At 34.8% G+C, this 20,429-nt stretch overlaps 1 long non-coding RNA gene across 1 annotated transcript in view; it reads left to right on the top strand.

The window, feature by feature from the left end:
* Positions 1–241: 241 nt before the first annotated feature.
* The window catches only part of LOC119507037, a 71,321-nt gene continuing 51,133 nt past the window's right edge, over positions 242–20,429 (top strand). Inside the window, exon 1 of the long non-coding RNA XR_005211109.1 lies at positions 242–304. This is a non-coding gene — a long non-coding RNA (uncharacterized LOC119507037). The remainder of the gene's footprint in view (positions 305–20,429) is intronic.

Raw genomic sequence — 20,429 nt, 5'->3', positions numbered from 1 at the left:
AGAGCATATATTCACAATGAGGAAAGGAAGACAGCATCATACACTGGAGTGAAGCAGAAGGTATGTATTGGGGATTGATTGGGAGAAGGGTGCATAAGTGATCGAGAGCAGAGAAAGGGGATCAGAGAACCCACATCTTTTATTTCCATTATAATCTGTCCCTTCTGATGACATCCACATCTTCTCTATTCTCTAGATAGCAGCTGTTCAGAAAAATGAAAAAAAAAAATCAATTTGGAGTTTGGGGAAGACCAATTATGAATTTACTTAGGAGTCTGAATTGTAGAAGAATAACTGGAAACCAGTGAGTAAACAACAAAAGTTAATAAAGGTGGTGCAGTGCAGGATAAAAGAGTGTTAGTGCTGTCAGAGTATTTGTAGGCATTGGGAAAAAGAGGCGTGCAGCCCAGAAAGGTGCTAAACTTTGAAGACAAAATTGGATATCATTCCCATAGAAATTATCTCTCATGTTCAGTTGATGGACTCATATGTTATTTCCTCCTGGAGTGGGATAATGCTAAAAATAACATGATGATTGAGAATTCTGACCCTGGACTCCAACCGATTTGATGTCAAGATACAGCTTTCTAAATTTCTATGCAGCCTTGGACAAGATATTCAACATAGCTTCAGCTAGACCATTGGTCAAATAGAGATAATAATTGTACTTAATTCAGAAAGTTTGTTTGATTTGAACATTAAATGGGTTAATGCATGTACAGTGCTGAGAAGATGCCTGACATTTACTATGTGCTCAATAAGTATTAATTGATATTATAAATATTGTGGTTATCACTTAACATGTAAAAGTTGTCAGGCTTGCTTTTCACCAATTGCTGGTTCCTTAAACAACTATCAATCACACTCTTCACCATTGGATATGTAGAAAACTGTAAAAAATGTGAGGGGTATTTTTAATGATCTATTTTTTTTAAATCACTAGTTATTGTCAGGAAAAAGCACCTGGTAAATGTTATTATATTCACAGTCTACAGAAAATTCAATTCAATGAAAAAAGAAAATACAACATCAGTCTGCAACAACTGTCAGTCTCCAGAATTGATTTTTTGAGTGCAGGGTGATAATCTTTTACCCAAGTCTCCTAGTGAGAGGGCTTTACAAGGGGGTTGTTTCATAGTTAAGTCTGTTTAAAAGGAGATTTCTGTAAACATGCTAAAGTGCTTCCTGTCTCAGAGTAGTTCTTGCTGAATGACATGACATTGTACAGTGTGAGTTCCTGGAGCTTAAAATGCAGGAAGCTATAGATCATTCTTAATGAATAAATCATGTGTGTTCCTGCTGTCAATTCTGCTAATGCTTTTATGGAAGCCAAGTCTAGTGCTGTGGTAAACTATCAATAATTAGGAACAAACAGGTCAGCTATTTAGTACTTTGGTAAAGCAGTAACATCTGTTCCTGTATATATTTCTTTCTTTCTTTTAAAGCACTGAAGCACAACATATAAAAAATTAACTCCTAAATGTATCCATTTTTCTAACCATGTTTTTTTTCATGTGAGGCAATAAAACATCCACAAAAGTAAACTAGTTTTGAATAGTAAAGATAACTCTGTTCTTTGCATTCTCTGAGGCATTTAATATTCTAATTATTTATTAAAATTGGACTGGATGCTTTATATTTAAATTTAATTGCTTGCCATAACACTTTTGGCAATGTATCTAAAATATTAATAAGAAAAAAAAAGAAATGAGCTGGAAACATTAAAGACTAGAAGGGAAAAAATGTTTAAGTGCCAAATCTTTTCAAAAACAATCTAAATTCACCATTCCCCTTTGGAAGAGAAACAGGTATTATCAAGGAATGGACAAATCAGGTATATGATTAGCAGTTTACACTCATTTCATATAAATTTACATTCATTTTATACACGTTCATTTTATATAAGCAGAAACTTAGTCTCCCTTTGAAGTCAGAGATACAAAATAGTAACTAAATACAAAATAGCTGATCTCTCACTCATTTTTAGATGATTTTGAATGCCGTCTTTCTTATTCTATTCAAAGCTGTAAATTTGGCCAGTGTTTGTTTTAGCTCTGAATTCTCACCAGAACTTTTTCTTCATTTAGCATGTACCTATGCATCTTTGGAAATTTTTGATTTAATACAAATTTACCCACACAAAAATAACCATTAAATAAACACAACTAAGAAGCAGGCACTACACTTTTCATGAGCATAAATAGTCAAATAACATGTTGGCCTTATCCTATAGAAGCTTATAGTAAAGTAGGTAAAGCAGTTAAATGAATACATTTTTGCCATATAGTATGATAATTGCTATGATAAAGGCATTTACAGGATTCTAAGTGAGTACAGAACAGGGGCAACTAAATCATATAAAGTGGTGATAAAAGTATAATTAGAATAAAGAATTCAGGTAGGAGAGAAACAAGAGATTAAACTAGAGCATAGAGCAAGGTTTTAATCATGAATAGTCTTGTAGGCTAACTTAAAGAGCTCGAATTTTGACTCTCAAGCTAAAGGAGCCATTAAAGAATTTTAATAGAAGTAATCTGTGATCAGATATGCATTTTTAGAAAGTCTGCTCCTACTGTGGGTTGAAGGGTAGACATGATCAGTTTGAATAATCAGGATTGGAAGACTGGAGACAGTTAAGAGGTGTTGCTAGGTAAACAATAAAGGATGGATTTCTGGGCTAAATTGGTAGTTAATAGTGACAACATATTTATAGAGAAGTGGGCAGATTTGAGAAATTATTAAAGTATAAACTTGTAAGTGCTTGGTAATGGGAATGGTGAGGAAGAGGTAGAAGGTAAGTGCAAAAAAAAACCTGCTTTCTTTCCCAAATAATTCTTCCTTAAGAATAGAGAGACACTATTCATAAGAATAATTACAAACTCACTGTGCATGCTAGGTATAAATATTATTGTAAATAGTATTCAATATTTAAATATGTGTGTATTGATATGCCTTTTAGTGCAAAAATTGTAAATGGTTAAGAACCCGTTTTAGTTTCCTATGACTGCTGTAACAAATTGCCACAAACTTGGTGGCTTAAAACAATAGGAATTTATTCTCTTATATTTCTGAAGGTCCAAAGTCTGAAATTAGTATCACTGGGCTGAAATAAACATGTAAGCAGGGCCATGCTCCTCCAAAGGCTCAAGGGGAAAATCACTCCTTGCCTCTTTCAGGTTCTGGTGGCTGTTGGCATTCTTTGGCAGGTGGCTGCATTAATTCAATCTTCAAGGCCAGCATCTGCAAATACCTCTCTCCTCCTTCTACACATGTTTCTGTGAAAACTCCTCTGCCTCTGTCTTTTTTTTATAATTCAATTTTATTGAGATATATTCACATACCATGCATTCACACAAAGCATACATTCAGTTGTTCACAGCACCATTATATAGTTGAGCATTCATCACCAAAATTAATTTTTGAACATTTTCATTACCACGCACACAAAAATAATAAGAATAAAAATTAAAGTGAAAAAGAACAATTAAAATAAAAAAGAACACTGGATGCCTTTCTTTTTTTTTTTTGCCCCCATTTTTCTACTCGTCCATCCATACACTGGACAAAAGGGAGTGTGGTCCATATGGCTTTCCCAATCACATTGTCACCCCTCAAAAACTACATTTTTATACAATCGTCTTCAAGATTCAAGGGTTCTGGGTTGCAGTTTGATAGTTTTGGGTATTTACTGCTAGCTATTCCAATTCATTAGAACCTAAAAAGGGTTACCTACACTGTGTGTAGAGTGCCCACCAGAGTGTCTGCCTCTATCTTAAAAGGGCACCTTTGTTTTGGCATTTAGGGACCACCCAGATAATCCAGGATAATCTCTCCATCTCAAGATCTAAATTTAATCATATTTGTAAAGATGCTTTTTTCTAAATAAAGTAACACTTAAAGGTTCCAGTGATTAGGTTCTGATATCTTTGGGGATCATTATTCAACTTATTACATACCACAACTGTTTTAGAGTCAAAACAGTAAAATGTCAAGATTGGTTAGATTTCTTTGCTCCAAAGATATAATAATCAATAAGATATAAAAGAGAGAACCAGAATGTTATATCCCAGCTGGGAAAAACTGAAAACAAGAAGGTAAACATATCTGTTTTAGTTATTTTTGCAGCATAAAAACTACTCCAAAACTTAATGGCTTGAAAGAATGAACATTTGTTATTTTTCATGATTCTGTGGGATTGTCAGACATTTCTTCTAGTGTAGAGCATCTCAGCTGAGACTGGATGGTTTATGATGGCCTTATTTAACCTCAGCTGGAATGCCCGGGATGACTAAGGTCCAGCTGCACAGTATTCTATCCTCTGCAAGCCTAGCCTTCAACAGTCAGAAAAATCAAGCTCCAAAGAACAAGCAGCACTTTTCAGGCTTTTACTTCCATGACAATTGCTATTGCTCCGTTGCCCAAAGCAAGACAGCATGGGCATGCCTAGATCCAAAGGTGGATAATAAATCCCACAGTTTGATGGGAGAATGGCAAAGTCACTTTGCAAAAGGGTATTCACAGTAAGATGGGAGGAATTTGTAGCCATTTTGCTATGTTGCATACTCTCTGTGGACCAAAAGTGAAGCAAAAGTTCAAAGAGGTGATTGAGGCTAAATCTGAGGGTTTTCTACTCTCCAGATCTAAAAAAACAAAAGAATAATTTTTTACAGAGGAGTTCTGTCTTATGAAAAACTGCTGACCTAGCGAGGCTGGAGGTCACAGGCACATCCTAGTGATTAGAAGTGACTCAACCTTCCTACTATCCCCTTGACTGAATCTACAGTATCAACAACACTACCCCAAATGGAGGCTTTGAGAGTTGATTCTGTGTAGGGGTCCTGGGCACAAGGTGGAGATAACTACCAAATTGTAAGTCAAAAAAAAAAAAAAAAAAAAATGAGTACAGAGAAAAAGAGAAATAAAGCAGCAAAACAAAACAAAACAAAATGACAGAAACAGTAACTCCCTCTCAAATTAATGCTACAAAATAAATTTTTAAAATGTGAAAAAAATATGGTAAGAAAAAGTCAATCAACCAGATTAAATAAAGAATATAGAATAATCTTGGGGGAAAGGTTTTAAAATAAAAGTTTAGACAAATTATGCTTCTGGTCATGATGTAGTAACAGGACTAAGTTTACTTTCTCTCCTTAAATAACAAGAAAAGAGAACAAAATATATGACAATGGCTTTCCCATGCTGCATAACAGACAGTACAGTAGAGTGATTCTTGAAAGAAGGAAAATGATTGATATAGGCGACCACTACAAATACCTCATTATTTTGCCTAGGACAGTTTTCAGGAGACCATGTGGGCAGGGGGAAATCAAGCAAAGCCTGGATATGTTTTGGAAGTATAGATCAGAGTTTTTGGAGATCAAGTGGAGAGAAGAAGCTATACTGACAAGGCTCTGAAGATTTCCAGAAAGGTCCAGAAAGTGTTTAGCTGAGTACTGATCTATGAATGTGGGAAAGAAAACTATACAAGGATGAAGAAAAAATCACTGTAAAAAAGTACAGTAGTCAACTCCTGCAAAATAAATTTGTATATCAGACAGATGCATATCCTATTATAATGAGGAGGAATTACTTTATAATAAAGATTACTCTGTATCTGTCCTAACAAAGCTGAAAAGCAACCCTCAAAAGAATCAAAATGATCCAAATAACTTGACTGAATGTCATAGCAAAATCCAATATTAGTTAAAGAAATTAAAAAAAAAAAATCCAGCATAAAGAATATAAAATTCTCAATATCTGGCATTGAGATTTGGCACACATGCAAAGAAGCAGGAAAATATTACTCATCACCCTGAAAAATGTCTGTCAATAAAAGTTGTCCTCCAAATTATAGAAATGATGGAATTAACAGACAAGCGTATAAAAAGAACTTCACATGTCCAAGGAGGGAGAGAAAACCATGAACATGATGAGAGAGAAATGGAAGTTACAAAAATCCAGCATATGAAAATTTCAGTATCTGAAGTAAAAAAGTACAGTAGATGAGACAGATAAATTTGACAATTTGAAGAAAAGTCCAGTGAACTTGAAAACATGGCAAAATGAAGCCTAGAGAAAAGACCAAAGTAAAAAAATGAAAGAAAACATCAATGACATTTAGCAAAATATCAAGAGTTCTAACGTAAATGCCATTGGAGTCCTAGAAAAAGAAGAGACAGAACTTACATTTGAAGAAAGGATGGCTAATTTTTTCCAACATGATGATTATAAATCCACAGATCTGAGGAGTTCAATTAACCCAAAAAAAAGTTGTTCTGTTTTTTAAAGCACGAGCTGTCCCAACTAACTTGTTGGAAAGCAATAATGGGGGGGGGGGGGGACTTAAAGACAGCCATAGGAAAAAAGAATTATGTAAAGGAGAACAAAGATATGAATTATGACAGATTTTTCATCAGAAACTCTGCAAGTCTGTGGAGCAAGTTGCTACACAATGTGTCATGGAAACACAGACTCAGGCACAACAAATACTTTCCACAGTGACTGCTTTATTACAAAGAAGGCAAAGGATCCAAAAGTTCAGGGGAGGGGAGCCCACTGTGGCCCATACGTTGTGAAGGCCAACTGCTCGGGTCAGGGTTGGCAGGTGGCAGCTCCGCACAAGCCCTGCTTCACGTAGGAGAGATGAGAGACCCTTCACTATATGAGCATTGAGTATTTAGGGGAGGGAGCCCAGCCACTGAGAATAAAACAAGTATCAAACAGCCTTTGTGCAGAGTTACCACCCTGATAAGCAGCTGAGGCTGCAAGATCCCAACTTAGGATTCAAGGTACAGTCAGGCCATTCCATTAGACCTACGGTCTCCCCCATACTGTGGAATAGAAATATACTGAAACATTGCACAGAAAGAAAAGGAGCGAGGTAGGTGAGGATCGTGAGAGAGCTGTTGAGCCTGTCTGTGACTACCCCAGCAAAGCCATAAGGCATTGGAGCAATATTGTTAAAGTACCGAAAGGCAGGAGAACTGTCAATTTAGACTTCTACATTCAGTGAAAATATCCTTCAACATTGAAAGTGCAATAAAGATTTTCCAGACAAAAGAGGAGAAAATTCATCACTAGCAGGCCTGCACTACTATCTGTCTCTCTCTTCTTCAGGCAGAAAGAAAATGATACCGCAAGAAAATATGGAGCTAACCAAAAGAAGGCAGGGCCTACAGGAAAGGTAAATGTGTGGGAAAGAGACAAGAAAAATAAGAGTAAATTAATCATAATGTATGCAGAAGTCAGCAACAAATAAAGATAACAGCAGAAATGAATGATAAAACTGAAAAACAGTAGAGAAAAAATAATGAAACTAAATTTGGTTCTCAAGTAATCAATATGATTGATAAACCTGAATTCAGACTGATCAGGAAAAAGAACATGCAAATTATCAATGTTGGGAATGAAAGAGATGACATCTCTAGGAATCCCATAGACAGAAGAATACTAAATGAACATTATAAACAATTTTAAGCCAATAAATTTGACAATGTAGATGAAATGGTTAAAACCCTTGGAAGAAGTAAACTACTAAATGTCATTCAAGGAGAAATAGAGATGAATGTCTGCATATCCATTAAATACATTGAATTCATAATTAAATATTTCCCACCCCAAATACTTTAGGATCAGGTTGCTTCACTTGAGAATTTTTGCAAATGTTTAAATAACATTTAGTACCAATTCTACACTAATTCCTTCAGAAAATAGAAAAGATGGTGCATTTTGTAACCCATTTTAGAAGGCTAGCATTATCCTGAAATCAAGCCACAAAATCATTTCATGAAAAGAAAATGTCAGTCCGATATCTATCAAGAACATAAATGTGAAAGTACTTTAAAACTTTTCAGGAAATCAAATCTAGAAATAAATAGAAGGACACTGTGCATTGTGGTAGACAAAATAAGGCCCCTCTCTCTTACCCTTGCCACATCCTAATCTCTGGTACCTATGATTATTGATAGCAAAAGGGACTCTGCAGATATGAATAGGTTAAGGACCTTGAGATGGAGTGATTTTCTTGGATTATTGGTGGTGGTGGTGGTTGTGGGGTTGTCAGTATAATCACTAAGTTCCTTAAAAGCAGAAGAGGAAGGCAGTAGAAAAAGAAAGGGGCAATGTGACTAAGGACGAATGGTCAGAAAGATGCAATGTTACTGGCTTTGAAGATGGAGGAAGTGAGTTACAAGCAAAGAATTGTGGTGGCTACAAAAAGCTGAAAAAGGTAAGGAAACAGATTTTCAGGGCTTCCAGAAAGGAGCACAGCCCTTTAACTTTAATGTACAGAACTGTAAGACAATCAATTCATATTGTTTTAAGCCACTAAGTTTGTGATAATTTGTTATCCCAGCAGTAGAAAACTAATACGGACATGGTCCAGTGGCGTGTACTCCAGCAATACAATGCTGGTTTAGCATTCAAAAATCAATCAGTGTAGTTTACCATATTTTCAGAATGAAAGCAACAAGAACATAAGTTCCTCTCAACAGAGAGAGAGAAAGCATTTAACAAATTCAGCACTCTTTTAAGGTAATATTTCTAGGCAAACAAGAAAAAGTAGGAAACTGTCAACCTGATAATGCATATCTACTAAAAACGTATGGTTACTAACATATGTAACAGTAAAATATTGTTTTCTTTAACTCCAAGATCAAAAATGAGGCAAGGATGTTCATTCTTACCACTTCTAATCAGCATTGTATTGCAAGCCCTAGCTAAACCACAAGGAGAAAAAAAGTCATACTGTGGAAAGGGAACATATATTGATATGTACATATCATATAAGTGACTAGAACTAAGCAACAAGAAACCTCAATAGAAAGTTGGTCAAATGAGATGAACAAGACAATTCATAGAAAATTAAATAGGTAAGACTAATAAGTATATGATAAAATGTCCCATACCACCAGTAAACACATAAATGCAAATAAAAAAACAGTGATACCTTATCACGTTCTTCAGTTAGGCACACATTTTAAAAAACATGGCATGTATGTGGAACAATAGAACTCTATGAATTGTTGATACGGAGTTATTATCAGTATTTTGCAATGTTGAAGATATTTACATTGTAAGTTCTAGCTTTCTACTTTTAGACATAAATGAAAGGCCCTAATAAGTCAGCATACATGCAAAAAAAGCCACGTTCATGATGATTTCTTGAAACATTAGTTTGTTAGTTATAAAAGTGAAAAAATGTAATAATCTAAATGCTCATCAACAACTAAATGTGATAAATATGTTATATATTTTTGTTATACATTAGCATACAGAAATCAAAATGAATATTTATATTAATATAGATATTTATATCAATATGGACAATAGGTATGATATTGAAGGCGAAAAAACAAGGTAAAAACATATACACTATGAATTCATTTATATTGTTTAAAAATGGTCAAAATAATACTCAATATTTTTTGTGCAATCACATCTACATCATCAGAATGAAAAGAAACATCAGAATGATAATCACCAACTTCCTGATACTGAATACCTCAGAGGAGAGATGGAGGGAAGTAAAATCAGGAAAGGATAAACAAAAGATTCTTAAAAGACTCAAAGCATATAGGGCAAAATATTCAGGTGTCCTAAACCTGAGTAGTTTGTAAAATGTTTTTTATAATATTTTTTCTCTAGGCTTTCCACTATATTTAAACTACCTAATGATAAAGTAGACTAAAATAAAGAGAAACTGCTAATGTCTTTATCAACTATCTTAAAGTTTGATTTTTAAAATTTTATTATAAAGTAACTCATTACAATTTAAAACAGAATTAAATAGTATTTTAGCAGATAAACCTATTCTTCTTCCATCTCTTATTTAACTGTTGTAAGAGATAGATCCTACCGAGAATTGTCTGAGTGTAAAATTTTAATCCTTTAGGACAAAGAAGTAAATCTGAGTTTATTAAAATTATGTCATGATCATTCGCCTTCTGCCTATCTCTATTTGCATTGATTTAGCAAACTTTTCACACAACAGTTGTGAATTCACAGATCTTGCATAAAATATAGGATTCCCATATACCATCCCACTAGGATTGCATGCTATTAAACTAATATTATCTTCCTGTCAAGTGGAGATGGTATTCAGTAAGTTAACATACATGAAAGAAGTCATAATTTGAAGAATCATAATAACTGTAAAGCCTTGGAGATGATGAATGATGCCTTTTCCAGTGGGCATGTGGAAATTAATTTCATTTTTCTTTTAAATTGCAAGTAATGTGAATAAATAATCAATATCATTTAGCATATCTGATTTTATTAGATAATTCAGGAAGAAAAATCATAGGATATCTGTGAAAAATAAAATTTCTATGCATATATAGAGAGATTCAGGCCAATCTTATATAATATTTTTCATTATGCTATGATTTATCTTAGAGTTATTGTCTTGATATTTCTGAAGAGAAAGTGATAATCCACTGGCCTGAGACAGACAATTCTGTGAGAGAGAAATAATCAAATACGTTAACTAGAGAAACAGAAGTGGGAAACACACTTTTCCCACTTGTTACTTTCATTTAAGGTTAATGCTTTTCAGAGTCCTAGGGATTCTGTGATTGTTTTTAAATTGCCAGCGATTGGGCTATAAGGTTCTCTGCAACTATTTTTCTATTGAGACTTCTTGTAATATTTCATTTGGAAAAAGTTTTTTGTTATTAAAAATATTTAAAATTTTGGGGAACCTGAAGTGGGAAGTCACATCAACCAACCACCAGTTATAGGCTACCTTTAGGTGCCAATGCCCAGGGGACATGTGAAGCCCTGTGCAAAGGAGGATGGCAACAAGCATGTTAGACCATGTGCATTCCAGTGAGTCAGAATACTTCAAAGTGATTTAACTGACAGCCTTCCACTTTTCCAGGCTTATCTTTTTGTCAATGCATAGAGTAGGGACCCTCTATTAACATTTGAACAAATGCTATGATGGCACCCTAGGTGATTGTTCTGGAGTAGTAAAGCCCTAGAAGTCTAGGGAAGCCACCCCACAGATTCCAAGTTAGGGTCTAAGTATTATTGAAAAGAGTCTTCAACACAGTAAGAGAACTTTGCTCCTGATAGTAGCATGTCCCTGCTGGAACAAGATGGAATCTGATTTCTGGAACCCTCAATTTTAGGGAAAGAGTGAATGAAGGGCCTTACTGTTTCCAAATAAAAATATTTTATTTGCTTCAGTCCACGTCTGCTCTGAGAGCTATCTATGGCCTTGGCCTCTGGTCAGGAGTTCTGTTCTGCTGTGTTAGTAGTGAAAGTGGGTCTTGGATAAAAATGGGCCTTATCTGCTGCCTTACCTTCGACCAAGTTTTAACTCTGGCAGGGACCTCTGTGCAGGACTGAGCCGTGTTGGAAACACCAAACCTGATCTTGTATTCTATGGCCAGATCACTGACCCCATCAGGCTCTGTCTTAGCCCTTCCAAAACTCTGCAGTCCTAAGCAGAAAGTTAAATAAAGGCATGAATTGCTTTTTTATGTACTGTATTTGAAGTTTACTAGATCATTACCATGGGTAATTCAAACTTAAAAAAAAATGTTCTTGCTATTGCAAACAGTATGTTTTGATTTCTTGGTCATACACAGCTATCACTGTCTTTGTCTAGAGAAAATTTGTTTTCTTATTATGAACTTAAGCCCCTTCCATGCTTTGTTTTGGTGATAAGAAATTCTACTCAACCAATCTGAAAAGGCATCTGAAATAAGTAATGACAAAGCTGATGATGACAATGTTGAGGGTGATGACAGCGATTGAGAAAGGGCTGGAAGATAGAGATAAAGGTGATAGGATACAGTTGATGATGGAGAATAGAAAGAAAAGAGGAGCATTGTCTAATAGATGTAGAATATTTTTTATTCATTGCTTATAATAGGGTAGGCTCAAGTCTGAGCACTTTATGTACTCTATAAGTAAATATTGCATTAATCCCATTGCCATATGTAGAAACTTTTGTGAAATTTTCTTTAATCAAAAAATTAAAAAGGCATGCTAGGATTCAAATGTAGATTGGCCCAACTTGGAAGAATAAGTTTATAAGAATTATATCTTTGTAAAAATAAACAGAAGCTTAAGGCTCAGTTTGAAAAAAATCATAAGGTAATAAGTTCAGGCCTCTGCTTGCACAAAGGAATTCTAGATACCTTCAAATATGCTCTCTTTGCATGAAATTTAATGAGAAAGTAAACTAAAAATGCTTGATTGTATTATGCCTTCATTTTTTATTTTCAGAAATATGTAGGCCTTCTTTATTAAAATTTTTATCTAGCTAATTAAAATATTATATTTTGCAACTTTTAAACATGGAATAATAAAAACATTAACACTAAAACAAGGCTATGAGAACAAGATCATATCATGGTGTGTTAAAAGGCATTACAATTTTAAATTAAGAATTAGATCATTACTAATATTAAAGCCTACTGAGGGATGACTTTAATTTAAAAAACCAGAGTTAGCCGTTATAAGGTTTTATATTTGCTTTAAACCTGAGGGGTTCTTATATTCTTACCAGACATGCATTTAACATAAATAACAGGATCTAGAAATTTACTTTTTCCAAAGAGTGCCTCTTTAAGACAAGAGAGATTTTTTCCAAAGTAGTTCTGGTATTATATCATCGAAAAATAAATGAACCTTAAATTCAAACGTTTTACTTCTTGACTTCCATTTAAAGACTCCAATCATATTGTCCTTGCCTCAGTCCATAGCTACACACTTTGAATGTGCTACCTGGAAATGATAGAAGTACTCTCAAGTTTTCTATCCTGGATTTTATTTCCATGAGGATGAGAAACAGAAGTACATAATTTGACAGAGAGAAAAGTGATTGTCCTGTTGTTTACGAGGCAAATGTTTTAGTGGTATGCAAAATTAAAAGCACTACAAATTCCAAGTGATATAAGATGCTGTTGTAAGTGTGATAGGTACAAATTGTTTGCAAAGAATAGGTGGGTCTGAATGAGTGGGAGTTTGTTCCAGAATAATATAGGGCAGATAGAGTTTGCATTTGGAACATGACCCTAGATTAGAATGTGAATCCAGAAAAATCTACCATTCCCCTCCTTTTTCCTGATTCACACCTATCTTCCTTTTTTCATTTTTTTAAATTATTATTATTATTTTTTTTTTTTGGTATGCTTTATCTTGTGTCACTCCTGACCTTCTTCTTGAGCCAAGATTTTTGGATTAATTATGCCTCTGATTATTTGATTACTTTTTTTTTTTCAAAATACAAGTACAAAGTGAAATGCCTCCTTTTTTTTTTACACATATGAAAGAGCTATTGGACTTCAGAAGGTCGAAGTGGGATAGCCCTGCAGCCTGGACTAGCTGGAGAGCCTTATCTTGCTGTGGGCCGCACTCACAGTTGGCAGATTTTAGGGTCAACTTGATAAATGGATTTGTTCTGAACACTATGCTCCAAAGTGGTACATGCAACCTCTGAAATAGAAAGAAGCATACTTAGGGTGGAGGTTTGAAATGCAGTGAATTTTCTTTCATCTTGAAATGACTCTCCTATCAGTCTGAGTTACTGGAACACTAGCAACAGGCTCCAGGGGTTATCTTCATATTATCAAATAAAACTTACAAAGTCTTCCATGATACCTGCTAATTCTGATTCACCAGGTCATATCAGCAAGCCGTTATTGATATAGTGTTTGAAACACCCATAAATTCATATTAGGTCCTGTGGTCTGTGCTGATTTGCAATTGGAGGAAGCATCTGATTAAATTTATAATAACTCTCCATCATATACCATGAGTAATCATCATCTGTATCAGCCAATAGATAAAGTAAATGAGAATATAATAGTGATCCCAACTCTTGCATCTTTTAAAGCTTTGATGATGGCATTAATTATTGATTCCCTCAGCAGTAACATTTTGCTTTTAGCATAGTATATTGAAAGGTAGGGTAAATTCCAGGAACTTTTAGTGGTTCTTCATATGAAAATTGTTGTAACTTCATGAATGAGAAAGGCAGCATGGGGACCGTGTTAGATTTTAAAATAAATTTTTCAGAGAGCTTTTTTTTTTTCCTGGACAATGTGGAGCAAATAAAAAAAAATAATAATAATGCATTTACACTCCTACCTAAAGATGGGAAGCAAGTCCTAATGTTTAGTCCTGTAGAAGTAAGCCTGTTTGTAAACAGGATCTTTGAAGATGTGATTAGTTATGATGAGATCAAACTGAATTAGGTGGGACTTAATCTAATATACTGGATTCCTTACAAAGAAGAGGAAATTTGGACACAGTCAGGATGAGGAGAAAGAAATAGTCAATACCAGTTAGATGGGGAGAGAGAGAGAGCCACCACCAGAAAAAACAGACTTTGGAGAAGCATGAAGCTTAAGACTACACCAGAAACCTACAGACTTCAGAGGAAACATGGTCATGCCAGCCTCTTGATTTTGGACTTCTAGCCTCTAAAACGGTAAAAAAGTAAATTTCTGTTGTTAAAATCAACTTGTCTATGGTACATTACTAAAGTCCTAGCAAATGAAGACATTTACAAACTAAAAGGGTAACACCATATGAGTGTCTTAATTGATGCAGAAAAAACATTTCACAAACTGTTATGGATTGAATTCTGTCTTCCTAGAAAGTAAGTTGAAGTTCCATCACTAGTATCTCCCAATGTGACCTTACCTGGAAATTGTATCAATACAGATGGAATTAGGTATGTTAAAATGAGGTCATACTGGAGTAGCATGGGACCATCATCCAATATGATTGGTGTCCTTATAATACAAGGAAATTTAGACATGGGAAAAAAAAAGACACAAGGAAAATCACCTATGATGACTGAGAGCACCATGGATTGATGGCTAGCTACTGCCAGAAGCTAGAAAAAGCATAGAGCACATTCTTCCCTACAGACTTTGAAGAAAGCATGGCCCTGCTGACACCTTGATTTTGGACTTCCAAACTTCCAGAACTATGAGACAATAAATTTCTGTTGTAAGCCACCCAGATTGTGGTATTTTGTAAGGCAGCCCTAGGAAATTACAGTTTTTGGTACCAAGGGTAGGGTGCTGCTATAACAAATACCTAAAAAATGTGGAAGTGGTTTTGGAATTGGGTAATGGATATAGGTTGGGAGAATTTTGAGGTACTTCATAGTAAAAGTCTAGGTTGCCTTGAAGAGACTGTCTGCTGGAAATATGGACGTTAAATGTGCTTCTGGTAAGGTCTTAGAAGGAAAGGATGAATGGGTTACTGGAAACTGGAGGAAAGGTGGTCCTTGTTATAAAATGGCAGAGAACTTAGCTGAATGGTATCCTGGCATTATATGGAAAGGAGAACTTGTAAGCAATGAACTTGGGTATTTAGCTGATGGGATTTCCAAGCAAAGTGTGGAAGATGTGGCTTTTTCTCCTCGCTGCTTATAGTAAAATGATAAAGAGAAGAACTGAGGCATGAACTATTAAGCAAAGAGGAACCAGCACTTGATGATTTGGAAAATTCTCAGCCTTTCCAGATACTGTGCTCTGTAAACAGGCATGGCTGGATAACCATTTGCTGAAGAGCATAGGTGCGTGACTTGTGGACCCAATCAATATCAGCAAAAGCTAGGGATTGAGATGCAATTATCCAGGAAAGATCTGTGGAAGGTACCCTGACTGATGGCTTGACCCCTGACCTATGAATTGCACAGTAGAGCAACAAGGGTTTTGAGAATTTTGTATCAGCAGAAACTCTTCCAGCTTAGGCCAAAAGGGACAGAGATGGGCTGAAATGGAGGAAAAATGATCTTAAGAGAAAGAAGAGAGATATCAATGCAGAGGGCTTGGCCAAAGGGATCCTCAGGCCAACAGGGCAGGGCCAATGCACTGGTGTTCAGAGACATGGGGCCATCACCACTGTGAGCGCAGAGGACAGAGCATTGAGCCCAGAGAATTACTCTTAGGTCTTGAAATCTAATGGAATTTGCCCTGCTGTGTTTTAGATTTGCCTTGTACCAGTAACCTCTTTTTTTCCTGCCATGTTTCCCCTTTGAAATGGGAATGTCCATCCTATGCCTGTCCAACCATTGTATTTTGGAAGCAGATAATATATTTTCTAGGTTTCACAGTTCCATGCCCTTAACTGATTTACATGAGATTTTAGACTTAAGAGTTGATGCTGAATGGCTGAAGAATTTTGGAATTTGGGATGGAGTATTTTGCATGTTGGAAGGACATTAGTTTTTAGAAGGACCACTAGGGATTGAATTGTGTGCTCCAAAAAGATTTTTTAAAGTCTTATACCCCAGTACCCAGAATATGATTTTATTTGGAAATTGGATCATTACAGACGGAATTAGGCAAGTTGAAATGAGCTCATAGTGTGTTGGTTTGCTTTTTCTGTTGTTTTGTTTGCAAAAAACTGGAAACATGCTGGAAATTTTAGGAAAAGAGGGATTCTTTAAAAAATATTAGATAGCTAACAGTATCAGTAGGATGTCTAGAGGAAGAAACAAAACTGGAGGCTAAACTTGTAGATAAAAAAATCTCAAATTATGCTTCAGTTAGGCAATTCCTTTTTGGGGTCTCCTCTCAAACTAAATGTCCATTTACCAACTTTACTGTAATTACTTACGTTATTGCTATTGCTACCAGCACTGATGCCACTTCTGCATGAAAAATATTATCTTGCTACCTTTACCATGCCTCAAATCCAGAATTCAAATTTTCATTTCTACATAGTGGAAGATGACTAATGATGTGATGCTTGTTTTATAATAGGCAAGTTATTAAAATACTGTTGGATCCTATGAATATACTATATTTTCCTCACAGTTGACATCTTTTGCCTATTTCTCCATTTGTAAGTAGGATTAGTTTATCATACTTATGTTCTTAATTTAGTTTATGAATTGTAGAATGTAGGGCCATGACAGAAATAGACCAGGACTAATCATTCCCCAGAGAACTGTATTTTGCCCTGGGGACAACATGTGATTGGACTTTGTGTTGCTTCCCTTTTAAGAGGGTGACATTTTCAGTTGTCTGAATCTTAAAAGTATCATGTAAGATTGGAAACTTTCTTTATGAAAAAAGTAGGTATAGAAGGCAGGGGACATGTAGCTACTGAAAAATCAAATGAAGCAGCTATACTTACTAGTATCTGTCACTTTTTGACCAGGTAAGTTATTTATTTATTTATTTATTTTGACTCAGTTTTACTGAGATATAGTCACATACCATACAATCATCCACAGTGTACAGTGTTCACAGTACCATCATATAGTTGTGCATTCATCACAATTTTTGAATATTTTCATTACTACAAAAAATACAATAAGAATAAAAATAAAAATGAAACAGAACACCTAAAACATCCCATTTCCCCCACCCGATCTCACCCTATTTTTCATTTAATTTTGTCCCCATTTTTCTATTCATCTGTCCATACACTGGATAAAGGGAATATGAGCCACAAGGTTTTCACAATTACACAGTCATACCGTGTCAGATGCATACATGGTGCATAAGATGCATAGTTATACAATCATCTTCAAGAATCAAGACTACTGGGTTGAAGTTTGACAGTTCTTAATTACATTCCTATTTGGGAAAAACTCTTTATTACATTGGTTTTGGTGAGATGTAGGGAATCAATAGTGGGGAGCTTATAATCCTTATTCTCACTCACTGAAGGCGAGTTTTTAGAAATATAACTTAGGCTCAGCCAATTTGATGCTTCCAATGGGACCCTGAAATTTGAGGGCATGATGCAGAAACTTATAGGGAAAGTTTGAGTTTATTCACAATGTCAGAGATTGAGTTGAGATTTTATTGGTCACAGCAGGGAGTGTCATCGTAGAGTTTTTAAGCGAATTTAATAAGTTGCTATATGTAAAACATTTAGTTTACATTTAGTATCTTGCTTAAAGCAGACCCTAGATAAGTAATTATTATTAATAAGTAGAAAAGAAGGCCATTTCAGGCATTACCAAAATTGATGTAAGGGTATTTTACTAACCCAAGGATTCAGAATTTAAATCAGTCCTTGCTGTAGCATTTTTGTGCCTTGTAGTTTTTTGTTTTGTTTTGTTTTGTTTTGTTTGTATTTGTTTGGGTGTGATATATATAAATATTTTATGAAATTATATGTTCACATAAAAAAAGTAAGTCAAAGTATAACCTTTAGTCAGTATAACTCATTATCTCTTGCAAGGATCATGTGATCTCTCCCTTTGGGAATCTCATGAGTTTGGGGGGTACACTTGAAAAAATCATCCCAGAACTGCTGCAACATATAGACAACTTCATGCCATCAGTTCTCTAATTAGGAAGGAAATCAGAGCTGGTCTGTTGTGCCTCATAAGCACTAAGCCAAATGCAATTTGTGGAAAGTTGTCTATCCAGATGTTGCTGATACGGTCAATTTATTTCACCATATCTAGCTCCTGTCCTAATTGGAGACAGTCCTGCGGTGTTGTGCCATGCTTCAGGTAGTCCAGATTGGGAAGTGCTGTTTCCCTAGTGTACACCCTATATTGCATTGCATTTTGCTCTTAAGGTTTGTGGAATTCAGCATGCTAATTTTCTGCCAAAGTGTGATCTTAATTAAGATAAATATGTTTTATTCTCCCTTTCCCTCTCACTGTCCACCTGTTTTACCCTTGAAGCATATGAGTTTTTTTTTTTTAGTTTTCTTGTATTTATGAGAGAAAAACAGCATCATCAGATCAATTTATAAAATTCTCAATTGTCATATTACCTAATAGAATATTAATTTCATTGATAAAGAAGCTGAAATCCAGAAATGGTGATGACTTTTCCAAGATCACATGCATAATAAATGGCAGAAGTGTGACTAACATCTGGGCTTGATGCCACCGCTAGTGTTTACACAACAGTTACTCACTATGCTGCCTCTTAACAAGGGCACTTTATAGCTTGCTAATGCTCATCATAAAGGAGAGAAATTTCAACAAGGCATCTGATTTCCAATTCCACTTTTTGACTCCATTAGGAATAACATCTGATGAATCATTAATAGAAAATAAAACACTATAGGCAAAGTTCACTGGGCCCCTAAAGTCCCTCTTTCTCAATGTTAATGTGGATATATTATGAAAATTATTCTCATAATTAGTGTCTACTTGTTGCCAAAGTTATGTGGTAAAGAGCCTGTAATGACTCGGACTCATTAGGGTGAGTCCAGGTGTAACAAACATGCCTAAATCATGCTAATACAAGTTATGTCAATGGAGACATTGCTTTCCAATAAAGCATAAACTAGGGCCAATATTTACATTTTCAAACATCACATTCCATATAATTTATAATATGCCTTTTTTGTTAATTACTATAACTATCAATTTTTTAACAGATATGGGAAAAACATTTGCTGTATGCAAGGTAGGATTTGTGAGAACAATATTAGACATTTCAGAGAAATTTCACTAAGCAGTTTACACTGATCAACTTCAATTGACCTCTAGGTCCATTGCAAAATAGCAATTGCACGTAAACATACTTATGTATGTACAAATTTCAGTAGCCCAGTTTTAGAGATGAGTTACTGTGAATAAAATAGTGTATTCAAAAATAATTTAAGAATAACACACTTCCTTTATTCTTATTCCTTGAATGACCCTAAAAATATTTACAGTTATCAATTAAAGAATTAACCCCCCTCACCCCCAACTGCATTTGACCCTTCACCAAGTGTTTGCTGTAGATTTTGTTTAAATAATCTATAACAGATTAAAGAACTTCCCTTCTTTTCTGAGTCTGTGAATAATTTTTTCATGAATTGTTATTGATGATTATCAAATATGTTTTCTGCATTTATCACTATGTGTTCTTCCTTTATTCTATAACTGTGGCAACTTCCATGATAGATTTTTTAAATATTAACACTCTCCTTTGTATTCCTGGAAGAAATCCCATTGGTGATGATATATTATCATTTTTATGTATCAACTTTATATTTTATGGGATTTTTATTTGCTATGTTAATGGTTTGTGGTTTTCCTTAAATGAAGTGCTTTTGTCAGGTTTTTGTATTAAGATTATTCTGGTCTTATGAAACAAGTTAGAAATTAATTTTTTCTTCTCTGGAAAATGTTATGTAAATCAGAGCTATTTCTGGCTTAAAAGTCATTAACATTTCATAAATGAAATCATCTGGACTTGGAGTTTACTTGGTAGAAAGATTATAACTTGTGGATTCAGTTTCTTTAACAGACATAAGTCTACTTAGATTTTCTAATTCTTACTACTATCAGTTCTAGTAATAGGTGTTTTCTAAGAATTTGTCCACTTCAGAAAAATTTTCATATATATTGACATAGAGTTTTTCCAATATACTCTTGTTATCTTTTAAGGTCTGATGAAACTGTAAAACTGTGCTCTTTTTCATTTCTGATTTATATAACTTGATAATTTGTATCTATCTTTATCTGTCAGTCTTGCTATGGA

The sequence above is a fragment of the Choloepus didactylus genome, chromosome 12 (genome assembly GCF_015220235.1).
Source record: "Choloepus didactylus isolate mChoDid1 chromosome 12, mChoDid1.pri, whole genome shotgun sequence".
Lineage (NCBI taxonomy): Eukaryota > Metazoa > Chordata > Mammalia > Pilosa > Megalonychidae > Choloepus > Choloepus didactylus.
Note: the sequence above shows the minus strand (reverse complement) of the source record. Positions and strands in the feature narration are given on the sequence as shown.